This window comes from Taudactylus pleione, unplaced genomic scaffold (genome assembly GCF_031769625.1).
Source record: "Taudactylus pleione unplaced genomic scaffold, aTauple2 ptg001477l, whole genome shotgun sequence".
Classification (NCBI taxonomy): Eukaryota; Metazoa; Chordata; class Amphibia; order Anura; family Myobatrachidae; genus Taudactylus; species Taudactylus pleione.
In genome coordinates, this window is record NW_028285875.1 from 1,473,245 (window position 1) to 1,485,908 (window position 12,664).

Genomic DNA, 12,664 nt, shown 5'->3' on the forward strand with positions numbered 1-12,664 from the left:
TGCGGTGGTAATGTGCATTCATCATTTAGTTGGAAGTCCACCCCAAATTTGCAATTTGCAGTTCACTTTCACAATTCGCCTTCACAATTTGTGTGACAATTAGTGATATTGTTTCTCATCTGTATGCATAAAACTGGGGATCTGCTCTGGTTGTGCCTAGGAATCTGGATCCGGGAGTGATGCGAGAAGCCCAGGGGCTGGGCCAGGGGTTCCCTGTGTCTCTTAGGTCCGTGCTCTGGGCATGATTCAGACCCACTCGCGAGCATATATCGCTCGCAAGCAGGTCGATGGCCAGGCAGTGCACAAGTGTGGCGTGTGCACTGCGCATGCGTGAGCCCCGCAGCGAGTGAATTTTCACTCGCTGCGGGACTCACTACAAGACGAGGGCGGCTGTCGATTGTGATTGACAGCTCGCCCCATTTTGTAGGTGTGCAGGGGGGTGGCTAGACAAATGGAGGCGTTCCTGAAGGAACGCCTGCCATTTGTGGGCGGACCTACTGACATCATCCGTGATGTAAGTAGTAAACTTCCTGCTCTATTAGAACAGGAAGTTCACTGGGGCTTGCGGTGGACGAGACCCTACCACAAGGGTCTCATCACAAGTCTGATGGTCGCGATAATCGCAACCATCACCAGGCTGCCTGCTAAAGCTGTGGGTGGTCACCCACAGCTTAGCAAGCGGCCTGGAGGCTGGTGAAAAAAAAAACTGCATACCCTTATTCAGAGTGAGCGCTCGCAAATAGCTAGCCCCTCTGAATCAGGGCCTATGTTTATATATATATATATATATATATATATATATATATATTACACATACTTCTGCCTACTCCCTGCTCTTCGTACTCATTTAGCCCCTCAGGAGAAAATTACTTTGCACAGGTGGAGTGGCGGATAAGTTTTGGGTTATATATATATATTTTATAGTTATAATCGACTAGCCTGTTGCTCTACAATTAATATCCATGTACAGCTATATATATATATATATATATATATATATATACACAAATATATATATTGTAAGACAAAAAATAGGGTGACAGCGACCTCTGGTGTCCCAAGCCCATAAAATTATGACTGAGCAGTGTGTTAAAAATATAACATCAGTTTTATTTAGTAAAAACAAATCAGGCAAAAAATATATTCCATAAAATATCACTTTAAACGTAGGCTAGAAATAGGTAGAATAATAAAACAGCACTAATATATATATATATATATATATATATATATATATATATATATATATATATATATATATATATTAGGGGTGTGCACCGGCCACTTTTCGTGTTTTGTGTTTTGGTTTTGGATCTGGATCTTTCTTCGTGTTTTGGATCTGGATTGGTTTTGCCAAAACCACCCTTCCGTGTTTTGGGTTCTGGGTTTTGTGTTTTGGATCTGGATTTTTTTGAAAAAAAGCATAAAAACAGCTAAAATCACAGAATTTGTAGGTTTTTCTGCTCCTATGCTATTATTAACCTCAATAACCTTAATTTCCACTCATTTCCAGTCTATTCTGAACACCTCACACCTCACAATAGTGTTTTTATGTCCAAAAGGTTGCACCGAGGTAGCTGGATGACTATGCTAAGCGACACGAGTGGGCGGCACAAACACGTGACCCATCTAGGCGTGAAACTGCAGTGGCAGACAGGATGGCAGTTTGAAAAACTAGGCTCCAAACTGTACATAATGCAAAGAAAAAAAGAGGTGCAAGATGGAATTGTCCTTGGGCCCTCCCACCCACCCTTATGTTGTATAAACAGGACATGCACACTTTAACAAACCAATCATTTCAGCGCCAGGGTCTGCCACACAACTGTGGCTGAAATGATTGGTTCGTTTGGGCCCCCACAAAACAAGCTGGCAATTAATCTGTCCCTGCACAAACTGGCTCTACGGAGGCAAGATGTCATCCTCATCCTCCTCATCCACTGATTCCTCACCCTCTTCAGTGTGTACATCCTCATCCTCACAGAGTATTAATTCATCCCTGCTGGAACCACAGGTCCCTCTGTACGTTCTGGAGGCTGGTCTCCCTGGAAGAGTTGATAATTCATTTTATGAACATCATCTTCTCCACATTTTGTGGAAGCAACCTCCAACGCCTTTCGCTGACAAGGTTCCCGGCTGCACCAAACACTCTTTCGGAGTACACACTGGAGGGGGGGCAACTCAGGTAAAATAGAGCCAGTTTGTACAGGGACCTCCAAATTGCTTCTTTTTCCTGCCAGTACAGGTACGGACTGTCTGACATGCCTACTTGGATGCTGTCACCGATGTAATCCTTTAACAGACAGACGCACGCTTGTCACTGCTGCTTTGAGAATGCAAGTGCGGCTACAGCCCACACAATTCACAAAGACAGAAAAAAAAAAAGAATATTTTTATTGTTTGTTGAGCGCACTTTGAGGGTTACACCACCCTTTAACAGACAGACGCACGCTTGTCGCTGCTGCTTTAAGGATGCAGGTGCGGCTACAGCCCACACATTTCACAAAGACCGAAAAAAAAAGAACAATATTTTAATTGTTTGTGTAGCACACTTTGAGGGTGTCACCACCCTTTAACAGACAGACGCACGCTTGTCGCTGCTGCTTTAAGGATGCAGGTGCGGCTACAGCCCACACAATTCACAAAGACAGAAAAAAGAAGAAGAATATTTTTATTGTTTGTGTAGCACACTTTGAGGGTGTCACCACCCTTTAACAGACAGATGCACGCTTGTCGCTGCTGCTTTGAGGATGCAAGTGCGGCTACATCGCACACAAGTCACAAACACATTAAAAAAAAAATTTAATTTTTGGAGCACTTTGAGAGTTACAACACCCTTTAACAGACAGACGCACGCTTGTCGCTGCTGCTTTGAGGATGAAAGTGCGGCTACAGCCCACACAATTCACAAAGACAGAAAAAAAAAAACCAATATTTTAATTGTTTGTGTAGCACACTTTGAGGGTGTCACCACCCTTTAACAGACAGACGCACGCTTGTCGCTGCTGCTTTGAGGATGCAAGTGCGGCTACATCGCACACAAGTCACAAACACATTAAAAAAATAGTTTTTTCTTTTTTGGAGCACTTTGAGAGTTACACCACCCTTTAACAGACAGACGCACGCTTGTCGCTGCTGCTTTAAGGATGCAGGTGCGGCTACAGCCCACACATTTCACAAAGACCAAAAAAAAAAGAACAATATTTTAATTGTTTGTGTAGCACACTTTGAGGGTGTCACCACCCTTTAACAGACAGACGCACGCTTGTCGCTGCTGCTTTAAGGATGCAGGTGCTGCTACAGCCCACACAATTCACAAAGACAGAAAAAAGAAGAAGAATATTTTTATTGTTTGTGTAGCACACTTTGAGGGTGTCACCACCCTTTAACAGACAGACGCACGCTTGTCGCTGCTGCTTTGAGGATGCAAGAGCGGCTACATCGCACACAAGTCACAAACACATTAAAAAAAAATTTTTAATTTTTGGAGCACTTTGAGACTTACAACACCCTTTAACAGACAGACGCACGCTTGTCGCTGCTGCTTTGAGGATGAAAGTGCGGCTACAGCCCACACAATTCACAAAGACAGAAAAAAAAAGAACAATATTTTAATTGTTTGTGTAGCACACTTTGAGGGTGTCACCACCCTTTAACAGACAGACGCACGCTTGTCGCTGCTGCTTTAAGGATGCAGGTGTGGCTACAGCCCACAAATTTCACAAAGACAGAAAAAAAAAGAACAATATTTTAATTGTTTGTGTAGCACACTTTGAGGGTGTCACCACCCTTTAACAGACAGACGCATGCTTGTCGCTGCTGCTTTGAGGATGCAGGTGGAATCTAGACGGGATTTGGAACCGAGGACACACTACCTCCATCAATTGTCTAAATCCCACTGCACTAATGGCGGATACCGGACGCACGTCTACCACCAACATAGCAGTCAAGGCCTCAGTTATACGTTTTGCTTCAGAATGACTGCTGTCGTACTTCATCCTCATCGCTAGGGACTGTTGGAGGGTCAATTGTTTAGTAAAAGTAGTGATGTTCCTACTTCCTCTCTGGGATGATGAACAACTCCCAGCAGCAGCAACAGCACTAGGAGGAAGTGGTTCTTGATCTTTCCCTATTTTATTTTTATCGGAGAAAGTTTGATCCTCCATTTATGTTATATTGATATATACGTGCGGCTAAAGCGCACACAAACACAGAAAATATTTTTTTTTTTTTGCTGGAGAGTAGTGCACTTTGTGGGTTAAGAAATGAGCCAGCCGGCCCTTTACTTATGACACAGGCGCATGCTTGGCACTACTTTGTTGATGCACGTGCGGCTACTGCGCACACAATTCACAAACACAGAAAATAATTTTTTTTTTGGTTTGGACTGGAGTGTACTTTCGGGGGTTACAGCACCCTTACCGGTCAAGCCAGCCGGCCCTTTACTTATGACACAGGCGCACGCTTGGCACTACTTTGTTGAGGCATGTGCGGCTACTGCGCACACAATTCACAAACACAGAAAATAATTTTTTTTTTGGTTTGGACTGGAGTGTACTTTCGGGGGTTACAGCACCCTTAACGGTCAAGCCAGCTGGCCCTTTACTTATGACACAGGCGCACGCTTGGCACTACTTTGTTGATGCACGTGCGGCTACTGCGCACACAATTCACAAACACAGAAAATAATTTTTTTTTTGGTTTGGACTGGAGTGTACTTTGGGGGTTACAGCACCCTTTAACGGTCAAGCCAGCCGGCCCTTTACTTATGACACAGGCGCATGCTTGGCACTACTTTGTTGATGCAGGTGCAGCTACTGCGCACACAATTCACAAACACAGAAAATAATTTTTTTTTTGGTTTGGACTGGAGTGTACTTTGGGGGTTACAGCACCCTTTAACGGTCAAGCCAGCCGGCCCTTTACTTATGACACAGGCGCATGCTTGGCACTACTTTGTTGATGCACGTGCGGCTACTGCGCACACATTTCACAAACACAGAAAATAATTTTTTTTTTGGTTTGGACTGGAGTGTACTTTCGGGGGTTACAGCACCATTAACGGTCAAGCCAGCCGGCCCTTTACTTAAGACACAGGCGCACGCTTGGCACTACTTTGTTGATGCACGTGCGGCTACTGCGCACACAAATCACAAACACAGAAAATATTTTTTTTTTTGGTTTGGACTGGAGTGTACTTTCGGGGGTTACAGCACCCTTAACGGTCAAGCCAGCTGGCCCTTTACTTATGACACAGGCGCACGCTTGGCACTACTTTGTTGATGCACGTGCGGCTACTGCGCACACATTTCACAAACACAGAAAATAATTTTTTTTTTGGTTTGGACTGGAGTGTACTTTTGGGGGTTACAGCACCCTTAACGGTCAAGCCAGCCGGCCCTTTACTTATGACACAGGCGCACGCTTGGCACTACTTTGTTGATGCACGTGCGGCTACTGCGCACACAATTCACAAACACAGAAAATAATTTTTTTTTTGGTTTGGACTGGAGTGTACTTTCGGGGGTTACAGCACCCTTAACGGTCAAGCCAGCCGGCCCTTTACTTATGACACAGGCGCACGCTTGGCACTTCTTTGTTGATGCACGTGCGGCTACTGCGCACACATTTCACAAACACAGAAAATTATTTTTTTTTTGGTTTGGACTGGAGTGTACTTTCGGGGGTTACAGCACCCTTTAACGGTCAAGCCAGCCGGCCCTTTACTTATGACACAGGCGCACGCTTGGCACTACTTTGTTGATGCACGTGCGGCTACTGTGCACACAATTCACAAACACAGAAAATATTTTTTTTTTTGGTTTGGACTGGAGTGTACTTTGGGGGTTACAGCACCCTTTAACGGTCAAGCCAGCCGGCCCTTTACTTATGACACAGGCGCACGCTTGGCACTACTTTGTTGATGCACGTGCGGCTACTGCGCACACAAAATTCACAAACACAGAAAATATATTATTTTTTTAGCACTTGGGGGGAGCACCCCTGATGGACAGAGCACCCCCTGGACAACACTACAGCACCCCTTTAGGACTGGGACACCGCACAGGACTTTGGAGTGGACACTATGGAGAACTGACTGCACAACACAGTCCAGCCAGCCCCTATGGACTTTGAAGTAGTGGACACAGCCCCTATTAACAACAGCAGCACAGCACAACACAGCCAGCCCCTATGGACTTTGAAGTAGTGGACAACAGCAGCACTACACTACACTACACTACACTACACTACACAGCCCTAACTCCCACCCTCCCTCTTCACTGTCCACAGCCGAGTGAGAAAATGGCGCCGACGCGGGTACCTTATATAGGATCCAAAACCCGCGAGACTCGGAAGGCGGGATGATGACGTTTTGCCTCGATTTCAGATCTGAGTCAGGCGGGAAAAGTCGAGCCTGACTCGGATCGGACTCGGATCGGGGGGGCTCGGGGGGGTTCGGATTTCAGAAATCCGAACCCGCTCACCCCTAATATATATATATATATATATATATATATATATATATAATATATAAAAGCAGACACTTTTGCACTGGTAGTCAAACAAAAACGGCATTTAAAAAAAAAAAGATAAAAAATATAAGTAAACAATGGTAAGATGCTTATCTTTTAGGAGAGGTGCAGTCTGGGAAGGACCAACGCGTTTCATGAAATAGACTTTATCAAGGGTGTGCTAGTGTGAGTGGGACAGAACTCATATTTATACCCAGATCAATTTGTTAGCTAATTGTGACATCACTTCCTGTTTGGTAAACATGTGAGATGGATTCTGTATATAACAGTGGTAAGATACAGGCAAAGTTTGGAATACATAAATAAAGTGCTGATGAATTAAAAATAAAATTGTTATTTATATATGAGCATATAACAGAGAAGACTTTCTGTCCTCAATTTCAGGAAGCTGTGTGTGTCATTCGCTCAGTGAGGCTCTAGTGGCAGTGGCCATCTTGTTGGTCCACAGTCGGAGACAGTTTTTCTAAAGGTGTTTATCTTGCTGGTGGTAATCTTTGGACGACCCTCAATAGTGAAAGTGTGCTCCCAGCAATATATGTAATATAGAAAACATAGTATTAGAAAACAGAAGTGGAATGAGGCTAGCAAACCTATATATATAGGAAAACATGGGTAAAACCTTTATAATAATAATAAATTTAAAAAAACTTATATACCACTTCACAGCATTCTACAACACCAGGGATTCCCAGGTGGTCTCCCATCCTAGTACTAATCAGGCCCAGCACTGCTTAGCTTCCAAGATCAGACGAGGTTGGGCATGACCAGTGTGGCGTGGCTGTAGCTAGCGGTGTGGTAAAAAGTAAACCTAAATATAAGTAAAACAAAGCATGAATACAATTATGCTGCACTTTTAAAGCTATAGAAAGGGAGCTATTTCGTAGCTTTCGTTGAACTCATTCTTATGCAGTGTCTTCAATTCGTATATCCAATACATCTCTCTCCTAGAGAGTAAATTGGAGAGATCACCTCCTCATTCCCCAAGGGTCACCAGTTCAATTCCTTTGAAGGACAGTTCTTCTGGATCTGAGTTGTGGTGAGACAAAAAATGTTTGGACACTGCATGTGCCTGTTCTTTGTTCCGAATATTCCGGACATGTTCTTGGATCCGTAATTTGAGTGGTCTCTTAGTCTTGCCCACATACTTTAGCTTACAAGAGCATTCAAGCAAATAAATAACTAAGGATGTGTTGCAGTTTAAAAATTGTTTAATCTTATATTCCTTGGTTTTATCACTGTTGTTAAACATCTTCCTGACAGGGTGTAGAACCTGCAAACATTGCATAGCCCACATTTTTAGCAACCTGTGCACTTTGGTAGAAGAGCTGACTGTTCCGGAATGGTCCTGATCATACTGGGAGCTAAATATCTTTCAAGTTCTTGTATTTCCTAAGTACCATTTTTATTTGTGCTGGGAGTCAGTGTTTAAGAACTGGATCCATTAGTAGGATGTTCCAATGGTCTTGAAGGGATTTCCTAAAATTGTGTTCATGCCTGTTGTATGTGGTGACAAATTTAATACGTTCTTCCTTCTCGTCCTTCTCCCTATAGTTAAACAGCTCAGTTGTATCCATTTGCCTGGTTCTGTTAAGTGCTCCATTTAGTACATGTGTAGGGTAAACTTTCTCTTTACATCTATATGTGTATACCTGCAGTTGTTGTTCACAGTCCTCAGATTTCTTACAGTTTCTCTTTATCCAGTGAAATTGTGAGTATTTGATATTATCTTTCCATTTCTTCAGATGATTACTCTTGTAGTGCATGTAGCTATTTACATCTACTTTTTTAATGAAATTCTTTGTGGTCACCTCTTCCCCAGATCTCACATTTACAAGATCCAGGAACTCTATGGATTCAGTGCTTGTGTTTGAGGTACATACCAGGTTCATGTCATTGTCCGCAATATATATTAAACATTGATTAAAAGAATCTGGCATACCTTCCCAATTTATTAAAATATCATCGATATATCGTCTGTAAAAAAATTATATTTTTCTTAATAGGATGATCATTATACATGTGTGCATTCTCCCAACAGCCTATGAAAAGGTTCGCAAAACTGGGCGCAAAAATAGTCCCCAATCGCTGTTCTACAAGTTTGAAGATAAAATTGATCCAGAAACTTAAAATAATTATGTTTAAGAATAAATAACATCAGATCACATATAAAATCTTTATGGGCTTCTGACATAGTAAAATCATCACCAAGGTAATTCCTGCAGGCTTCTACCCCGTTTGAATGTTCTATGCATGTGTACAGTGATTGTACATCTATTGTGGCCCACATATATGTGTCTTTCCAAGTCATATTTTCCATCAAGTTCAGCACTGTCATGGTGTCTTTGAGATAGGAGGGTAGGCAAGTGACGTATTTATTAAGGAAAATGTCCACATATTCAGATAGTTGTGCCATCAAATAATCTATTCCAGCCACAAAAGGGCGCCCAGGTGGATTTGTCAAAGATTTGTGGACTTTGGGTAAGAAATCAAATATGGGGGTGATGGGGTTGGTTTGCATTAGGTACTGGAACTCTTCTTTTGTGATGGTCACACTTCTTAGACCCTGTAATAAGATAGATCTGAGTCTTCCACATATTCTTCTTTGGGGTCCCCAGTTAAAGTCATATAGGAGCTCATATCGCTTAGCAGTCTATTGGCTTCAGTGATGTAGGCTTCATGATCCATAATAACCAACCCCCCCCCCCTTGTCAGCAGGTTTTGAAATAATCTCCCCATTCGTCTGTAATCTTTTGAGTGCTTCCCTTTCTCTATTTGTAAGGTTCTTTTCCACAATTGGTTGCATGTTAGTGTCACATAGTTTCTTCTTGACCAGATCATAGAATATGCTGATGTGATTCCCTTTTGATTCCATTGGGTAAAATTTGGAAGTGGGTTTCAAGCCAGACTTGGAGCGTTGTTCATAGTTGGATATAACTGCATCCTCCTTTCTCAGGAAGTGCCTCTTAAGGGTCAATTTCCATACAAATTTATTCAAGTCAATAAACACATCAAAGTTGTTCATTCCCATGAGAAATTTCTGGTTCTGTTAGGGTATATTTAGAAAGGTTGAATATACCTTTAGTCTCCTGTTTATTTACTGTAAGTTTCGCCTTTTGTAGTTGCTTTGCCCGCCGACCGCCCCGCCGTCCACTTCTTCGACAAAACGTCTTTTCAGTGGAGATGCGTGCGTGACGTTTTCTTTGAGGGAGGATTTTGCCGTGTCCTGTGTCCATATACTTAATCCTGGGGATAAAAAATCATCATCAGCAGTAGTATTTGATCTAAGTCTCTGAAATGCTGAAAATCTATTTGTGGTGCATATAGGTTGAGCCTCTGTGGTCTCCATGTTTCTATTCCTAATTTGTTGCTCTGTACAGGTACTGTTTGCCAATATTGTCTGTCTCTTCTGTTGTCATGCTGGCCCAGAGCTTTGAACCGGCTCCAATTCTTTACTTTGCCGTTGTCATAGTCATATTTGTCCCGATTTTAATTTTGTCTCTTTCCCTCTGATCACCTCATTCTCAATCTGTTCCATCTTTTTATTGAGGATTTTTTAATTAATTCTAAAATCCTCCTTCTCTTTAAATGTGTCCATTTGTGCCTCCTTGTTCCTAATCTCTATTTCCAAGTTTGATGTAATCCTCTTTTTTTCTGTGATTAGAAGTTTCATTAAACTAACAGAGCAGTTATGTAAAGTGCGGTCTCATTCTTTGACAAAGTCTGGATTTTTAGTTCCAAAGGTGGGTTCTTTTAGTAATCTGAGGCCTCTGGGGATCCTGTCCACAGTTACATAATGTTCCAACCCTTTTATATCCCACCAGGCTTTAACCTCCCTAATGAGCAGTCTGTCCATGCCCCAAAACAAGTTATCTAAATCATCTGGAGGGTTGGTAACTTCAGGAGCTTTATTTTCATTGAACATTTTTTGACACAAGTTGCTCCTTTTGTTAGTGCATTCATTATTCCTAAACATTATATGTGTGTTGATATTAGTTACCAGGCAGCTGTGGACAGTGAACCAAAAAAATCTTATATGAAGGATGTAGACAGCTCCACAGTACACCAGTCTTTATCACACAATTTAGCAGAACTCAGTCATATTTGACACTCCCAATGGATGTACTGGGCGTCAGCTCAACCCTAAGTAAACTAGGCAGTGGTAAGTGGCCTATATAAACAAATTGTAAGACAAAAAATAGGGTGACAGCGACCTCTGGTGTCCCAAGCCCATAAAATTATGACTGAGCAGTGTGTTAAAAATATAACATCAGTTCAATTTAGTAAAAACAAATCTGGCAAAAAATATATTCCATAAAATATCACTTTAAACAATAGGTAGTATAATAAAACAGCACTAAAATAAATAAATATATATATATATATATATATATATATATATATTCAGACACTTTTGCATTGGTAGTCAAATAAAAACGGCACTTTAAAAAAAAAGATAAAAAATATAAATAAAAGACAAAAAGATGCTTATCTTTCAGGAGAGGTGCAGTCTAGCAGGCCCAACGCATTTCGTCAAATAGACTTTATCAAGGGTGTGCTAGTGTGTGTGGGACAGACCCCATATTTATACCCAGATTAATTTGTTAGGTAATTGTGACATCACTTCCTGTTTGGTAAATATGAGAGATGGATTCTGCATAAAAACAGTGGTAAGATACAGGCAAAGTTTGGAAAACATAAATAAAGTGCTGATAAATTAAAAATAAAATTGATATTTGTATATGAGCATATAAAAGAGAAGACTTCCTGTTCCTATTTATTTTTAACACAAAACTTATCCGCCACTCCACCTGTGCAAAGTCATTTTCACCTGAAGGGCTAAATGAGTCCAGGGGCGGAAGTTTTGCCTAGGGTACCTAGAAGTCTAGCACCAGCCCTGTACATAAGGGTCATCTGGAGGTGATTTAGTGCACATAACAGATATTCGGAGGGGTCTGATGCACATAAGGGTCATCTGGAGGTGACCAATGGATCTATTTACTACAATCCGCATCTAAAATGCGGTTGTAGTGTGATATTTCTGACTAATGCTGGGTACACACGGGATGATCTGTTCAGCAAACGATAACGCTGAACGATCTCCCTTAAAATTCCTGGTGTGCTGGATGAACGATATTGTTCATCCACACACCAAAGATGTCATGAACGACCAACGATCGTTCACCCATATGGAAAATGAACACTATCATCCAGGTTGACCTACATACATGGACGATGAACGATATCGTTATCATCCAGCAGAAGCTGTCCCTGCGAATCCCCTTCACACAATTTTCACTGTATTTTGTGCAAAAAATACAGTGAATATGTGTCCGCACATGCACCGCTGCTACACCCTCCACGACCGACGCCCTCGCATGATCACCCCCCCACACACAAAGGCACAACCCCACCACCCTGACCCCCCATTCCCCAAGCTTACACTTACGTCCGGTGATAGGTGGTCCTGTGATGTCCTCTAGGGCTCTGGTCAGCTGGTTTCCAGACTACTGCACCGTGACCCCAGTCAGCTTTTCTGTGCAGCACCTGACCAGAGCCAGGAGACCAACTGACCGGAGCCCCAGAGCAGTGACGTACCTCCCCGTGGTGTCACCTGGTGTGGGGAGGGATGCTGTGTAGCCTCGCAGGATGGGGGTGTGGCCTCACAGGACAGGGGCGTGGCCTCGTGGCTCAAACCCCAATGGTCCCGTTCTTGTTACTGCAGGGGAGTGCAGAAGATGCCTTGTGGCAGTGCCAGCTCCCTTACAATGTCAGGAGCCGAGTGCTGCACTCAATGCTACAGTGCAGCACTCAGCTCATGTCACTTAAGGGGAGTCTGCATCTTGGTACTGTCGAAGCCGGATGATTGGCAGACAGGATTTGCGCGACGCCATCTTGCGAATGATGACAAGACTCCATCTTAGAAATAGGGCACACAGTGCCATTTTGTCAAAACCACATAGTACACAAAACATAACGTGCACACTTACATAAAAGGTTCCCTAGTCAAGGTTTATGCAGTAATTATTAAATAAAGACTATTTGTTATCTAAGGATTTATACATGATAAGTAAATAGTGTTTGGTATTGTACTGACCTACACTTTCTCAACAGTTTTCCGGTATCATCGGGGTGAA

The 12,664-nt window shown here is 42.5% G+C and overlaps 1 pseudogene; it reads right to left on the reverse strand.

Annotated features, from left to right (window-relative positions):
- Window positions 1-7,197: 7,197 nt before the first annotated feature.
- Window positions 7,198-7,316, reverse strand: LOC148442511 (5S ribosomal RNA; annotated as a pseudogene).
- Window positions 7,317-12,664: the final 5,348 nt, after the last annotated feature.